Source organism: Ursus maritimus, unplaced genomic scaffold (assembly GCF_017311325.1).
Source record: "Ursus maritimus isolate PB19 unplaced genomic scaffold, ASM1731132v1 scaffold_3, whole genome shotgun sequence".
Classification (NCBI taxonomy): Eukaryota; Metazoa; Chordata; class Mammalia; order Carnivora; family Ursidae; genus Ursus; species Ursus maritimus.
Window position 1 is genome coordinate 58463841 of NW_024425563.1, and position 6317 is coordinate 58470157.

The 6317-nt window shown below is 37.1% G+C and overlaps 1 non-coding gene across 1 annotated transcript; it reads left to right on the forward strand.

Moving 5' to 3' along the window:
• The first annotated feature begins 2425 nt into the window (after nucleotides 1-2425).
• Nucleotides 2426-2580, forward strand: LOC121105941. Its single transcript, XR_005838680.1, has one exon. It is a non-coding gene; the product is annotated as a small nucleolar RNA SNORA57 (small nucleolar RNA).
• Nucleotides 2581-6317: the final 3737 nt, after the last annotated feature.

Sequence of the window (6317 nt, forward strand, 5' to 3'; positions counted from 1 at the left end):
GTTCTTAATAAGAGTTCTGGTTACCAGGATGGGTGCTTTATCGTTACATAATGTTATTTGCCACCCCATATGTCAGAACTTTCTATTTGGCAAATAGAGGTTCCTTCCCCGTCTCCCAGTGAAGAAAGCATAGCATAACAGCTATTCAGGGCAGGAGTATTATTGTGTTTGGGTTCCTGGTTTTTTGAATGTACTCCAAACTCCATCAGACTACTTAGTGAAGGTGAAGTGGTAAAGGTTTTTGACCTTCCTGTGGAAATTTTATTTTAGAACGATTAATGCTTTTATCATTCAAGCTACTTTCATAACTGCTTGGTGGTACATTTAGTGTTTAGGTAACTATATTATCTTTGTAAGAACACTTTCAAAGCAAAACAAAACAAAACGATGGTTTCAATGTGACTATAATAATATTGCTATTCATTATGGTTAGATGGTGTTTTCTAATTCCTAAAATTAGAAACTTCATAAAAAAAGAAAGCAATAGATTCTGTTAGATTTGGTGTATATCTTGGGGCACCTGGGTGGCTCAGTTAGTTGGTTAAGCATCTGCCTTTGGCTCAGGTCATGATCCCAGGGTCCTGGGATTCAGGCCTGCATCGGCCTCCTTGCTCAGCCTGCTTCTCCCTCTCTCTCTCTCTTTCTCTCTCAGGCTCTCAAATAAATAAAACATCTTTAAGGAAAAAAAAAAAGATTTGGTGTATATGTCAGTATATGAGAGTACTATATTGATCAAACTTTTTTCTCCACTACAAAGTGTCAAAGCTATATTGAAAGAATTAGCACCTGTGTCTTACCTTTGGGGAGCATACTGGATAAAGAGAATGCACACGTCCTGTTTCTTTAACATTTGTTTTGCTGATCCTAATGAATCAAAATCCAAACTATGTTAAGACATAAGAAAAAATTGTTTGAAGAATGCTATTATGTGTGTTAAAAGAAGTAAAGGGCAAGAAAGCTTTCTTTACCTAAACATTAAACAAAGTTAAATAGTTTTCTATTTTAAGGACTTCTTATAGTTCTTCAGATGCAAGTGTGTATTGGAATCTCTAGGAGTGGGATTTAGTACAAATTTCCCTGACCTTATTTAATCACAGAATCCCTTCTTTTGGGAGCATCTATTAATATCTCTTTGAAAACCTCAGATCACAATTTACTGGTCTGTTGGCATTCAATTATTCATTTAAAATTTTTTAAGCATCTCATAGATAAGAGTAGTATGTTCTAGAAAGAAAATTATGAATAGAACCTGGGCCTGACATTAATTAGCTCCTAAATTGAGGGTTAGAGGAAGACACATGGGTGTAGAAATTATAACACCATGGGCTATGCGCAGTGCTAGAAGATAGATGGGCAGCAAGCACATAGTAGGCCGCTATAGGAGATGAGAGTAAGAGAATAAGAAATTTGTTACAGATTGTTTAGAATGAGTTGGGTCTTGAGGGAAAGTAGGAATTTCTCCCACAAAAAAGACAATAAAAACACTTACAAAGATGTATTTAGAGATCTTGATTCTTTTCCTCTCATGTGAAAACCAGTACTCTTTATTCATCCAAGCATAACTCTTGAGTCAATAGTTGGCTAACGGGAATAAAGAAATGAAAGAGAAAACTGGGAAGAAGATACAAATTTGATGATAGAGATTGTATTTGATTTATTCGAAGTAGATATGAATCCCTGGGAAAAGAATATAGAGTGAGAAAAAGATAATTTTAGAAACAAAATTTGATGAATTTTAATATTTTTAGAGTATATTGGAATAGATGGGATATTAAGAGTGAAAATGAATTGTCACAGAGGAGGAAAGCAGTAGCAGAAAGCTGTGGTATTCCAAAGACTAGGGAAGAACATCCTATAAGAAAGACAAAGTGATCATCACTGCCAGATGTTGCTGAGAGGTTGAGTGAGGAATGAAAACTATCCATTGGATTTGAACACAGGGAGATCATTGGTGATTTTAGCTAAAGATATGTTGCCATGGTGACTGAGGTGAAACCCGGGTGAAAATGTGTTAGGAATGAGTAGGAGCTCAGGAAATGGAGACTGGGAGTGACTCATTAAAAAAGTTTGTGTATGAAGCTTTGAAAAAAAAAAGTTGTTTCTGCAGAATAATGGAAGTTTGAAGGAGCTTTTCTAAGATGACAGTTTTTGAGCATGTCTAAGTATCTAGGAGAAGTCCAAGTGATTAAAAAGTGTACTCTCCTTGGGTTCCCTGGGTGGCTCAGTTGGTTAAGTGTAGGCTCTTGATTTGGGTTCAGGTCATGATCTCAGGGTCATGATCCAGCCTGTGTGTGGCTTGGGGCCCTGGGCTGGGCATGGAGCCTGCTTAAGATGCTCTCTTTTCCTCTTCCTCTGCCCCTCCCCCTGCCTTGTGCACGCGCGCGCGCTCTCTCTCTCTCAAGAAAGAAAAAAGAAAAAAGTGTACTCTCTTTTTCTTGGTGGGGGTCGAGTGTGTGGTCCCTGCCCTCCCCCCATAATGTATTGAGGCAGAGAGAAACGGCTCCAGCCCCCCTCTATACCATTTCTTTGGAACCTACAGCTTTCAGTCTACCAGTTATATCCTCAAGCACCAGGACACAGGTTATAAAGACAAAAACTGAAGCATAACAAAATTTAGAAAAATAAAGCAATGTTTGATGAATACTTAAAAATGTGGAAATGAATAGGTTCCAAGACAGGGAGTATGAGTTGACTTTTTTCTCTATAGAGAAAGAGGGGATGAGGAAGAGAAGGGAGCGTTCTGAATAGGTAGATAGGCTTCGTAGTGCTAAATTGAGGATAATTTTGGAATTCAAATTCTCTTGGCAGAATTTGAACAAAGTGGAGAAAGTTTGAAGTTTTTGGTCAGGGTTGGAGAAGTTATTGACCAGAGACATCTGCTAGGATCTGGGTAATATGGGGGCAAGGGGCATTTGGGTAGATGGTCATGACTTTACAGTGATAACAGTTTACATGAACACGTGATTCCTTTCAGCAGCTGGTGATGTGGCATTGAAAAATACAGAGCTCATCCAAGATGTACTGCTTTATTTCATATTGACTTTTATATTGTCATCACCTACCCTCTCAGTATCATGTCATCTTCTTTATCACTTCTTCAGGTTTAGAGAAATTTGGATGACAATTTTCCTTTATCTTATCTCCTGTTATCATTGTGATTGATTAAAGTACACAGGTTGACAAGTCAATTAACAGCGTACAGAAATTCTTAACCACCTTACATCCATTGGCGTGCCACTCCATTCTATGCTAACCATTGGTCAATGGCTCTATTCTGAATCTTGGTATCTGAAACTTCTCATCTTTAAAATCATGAATTACAAAACATTAATCGCCTGTTCTCTCCACCTCCCACCATTCTCCAGTGCCTTGACACACCTTGTTCTTTTTGTGACTTTGATCATTCACTATCTCCTTGCTATACAGGCAACTTAAATAATTCTTTTGCCCAAATCTTCATTTCTTTGAACTCTTTTCCTTCCATTTCACATCTGGCAAAATCCTTACCCTTTCTCATCTGAGCAGTTTGGCTTTGCTTTTTCACTAAAATGCTATTGAAAATCACAAAACTGAGGAAACTGGTGTCATAATAAATTTGTGATCTCCCATCTCAGTCTGACCCTGGTGATACTTGGAGGTGCCCATGTTTTGTTTACCTTTCCGTTGTCTCCAGCAGCCTTCTCATAAAGCTCTGCCACTCATGTACTTGGTGTTTCCTTAAGAAAAGGAAGACTTAAGTTTTGTTTTCCTCTTCCTCTTTGTGCCATTTACTTTTATTTTTGGTATTGGGATTTGAACATTTTAATTAAATTTAGATTTTAATTAAAAATTATTAACATCCACAATTACATCCACCTTTCTCCTCACTGCCCCCCCTTCCCATACCCCAGCCTTTAGACAAAATTTCATAACATGGCCCCTCTTTATCATTTCAAGAATGTCTATTGCCTCTGTATTCTTTTCTGATCCAATGTTTCTTTGACATTAAGCTGCTTAAAATATCCTTTCTGTCAGTGCTCCTTTCTTACTTTACTTGCATTCTCATTGTGCTCTGATTCTTTGTTTTTTTCTGTGATTACAACAGTACCTCGTACAAAACAGGTACCAAAGAAAACAAAACAAAACAAAACAAAAAGCAAAAAACCAAAAAAAACACTGAGTGAATAAGTGAACTTTGAAAATTCCTTTTTCTTGATTGAAGGTGATGAGTCATCTCATAAAGCATTTCCCTGGGTCAACATTGTTTTTCTCTTTCAGTTGACTCTGTTAGAGCGCTAAGTGACCATCTCTGTTCTCTGAAATATACTGTTTCTTACCTCCTCTCTGTCCATTTTTCAGTATAGTTTGGATTGATTCTGAACAAGTGCCTATCCTTTAGCATGTTTTCCTCTTGGTACATAGTAGTAAAAAAAATATATTTGCTTACTCTGGAAATAATATTCAGTCATGTTATGCTGTTTTGAGAGAATGAGATTATTCTTAATTTGACCAAATGCAGTAATTGATACTTTATTTCTATAATATTAGCAGTTTAAGTTAGATTTAGGCATTTATTTGTGACACAATCCATGAATTGATTACCGGCATTCAGTTGTCAACCTGGATATAAAGAAGTGGAAGGATCAGAGTTATTTTCAGTATCTGACAAGAACAAACGTGGAGACTTTGAGGGCTTATGGGAAGTAAACAGTAGGTTAAAAGGTCACACATGTGGAGAGCATAGAAAACAATCTAGTCTATTTTCCTCACTGCTATGCCATTTCTCAGAGTCCCATTTAAGTGATGATGTACCAGTGACAATAGAAAGAAAATATTTTTCTCAGCCACATCAAATATTTATTATAAGAAGTGTGAATGAATGCTTATAGAAGGTTTTTATCATGATTTCTGGGTGTAATTCATGAGTGGGTGGTCACTTGGCAGATTCTTGCTTTCCCATAGCCCTATCCTCCCTTCATTCTACTCGGAATCAGATATCGACTAATAAAATAAATGAAGGCATTTTTGGGGGGAAAACATGATTTATATCAAAGTTTATTCATCCACAGCAGTACATTAGTCTACTTTGCAAGTATGTATTCTTCACTTATGTGTAGTTTTAGAAATTATAGAATTAGTTTGTCCTTGGAATAGATTTTGGATTTCTGATATTCTTTTCTATATAGTTTTACCTAAGCAATTTAAGTAAGGTTAGCTGTGACCTAAAAAAAGTATACTCAGTCATTTTGCTAAGAACACAATATGGTATGTGCCCTAATTAATTTTATGTGTAGAATATTAAAAAGTATAACTTCACAAGGAAATGAAAACTGTGTGGAAAGAGATGACTTTCAGACTGGGACACTCTCAGAGCTTATGATTGGGTAAATTCTGATAAGCTGATATATTTTTAAAGCATATATGTTTGATTTTATCTCTTTTTTATTGTTTTTAGCCATTACTGAAAGAGTTTAATGTATTTCTCTATGATATTTATTCCAGGCCAAAGAGGAAAAAGAACTTAAAAACAATCTTCAGCTTGTAGCAATGACTTCTTTGGTAGGTCTGAGTTGAAGACATTGGAGGTCAAGTTTCCTTTTGCCTTATGTTGCCCAGATTCCACTCATTCCACCCTTTTTGTTTTTGTAGGTTCAGGGTGGGATTTCATGTTCTTATTTTAGGACTCTTTTTCTTTTACTTTCTGTTCTTGATTGCCAAGAGACTAAGTACAAACAATTCATTGATTCCTGTGAAGACTTGTTTTTTTGTTTGTTAGTTTTTTATGATGAACGAAACATTGGTGACTTTTACTACCCAAAGAATGCTCATTCTCTCTTAGTTGACATGCATTGCTGTTTCCTTCTTTCTCTCTTTCTTTTATCTTTTTATTTTATTTTTTAATTTTAATTTTTTAAAAGATTTTTATTTATTTGTTTGAGAAAGAGAGAATGAGAGAGAGAAAGAGCATGAGATGGGGGAGGGTCAGAGAGAGAAGCAGGCTCCCTGCTGAGCAGGGTGCCCCACTAGGGACTCATCCCGGGACTCCAGGATCATGACCTGAGCCGAAGGCAGTCACTTAACCAACTGAGCCATCCAGGTACCCTCTTTCTTTTTTTAAAAAGATACGTTATTTATTTATTTGAGAGAGAGAGTGTGTGGGGGAGAGGGGCAGAGAGGGAGAGAGAAGCAGACTCCCCGCTGAGCAGGGAGCCTGACACAGGGCTCAGTCTCAGGACCCCAGGATCATGACCTGAGCCGAAGGCAGACACTTTGACTGAGCCACCCAGGCTCCACTGTACTTCTGTTTCTTAAACTGAGTACCGATTTGTGAAATGAGC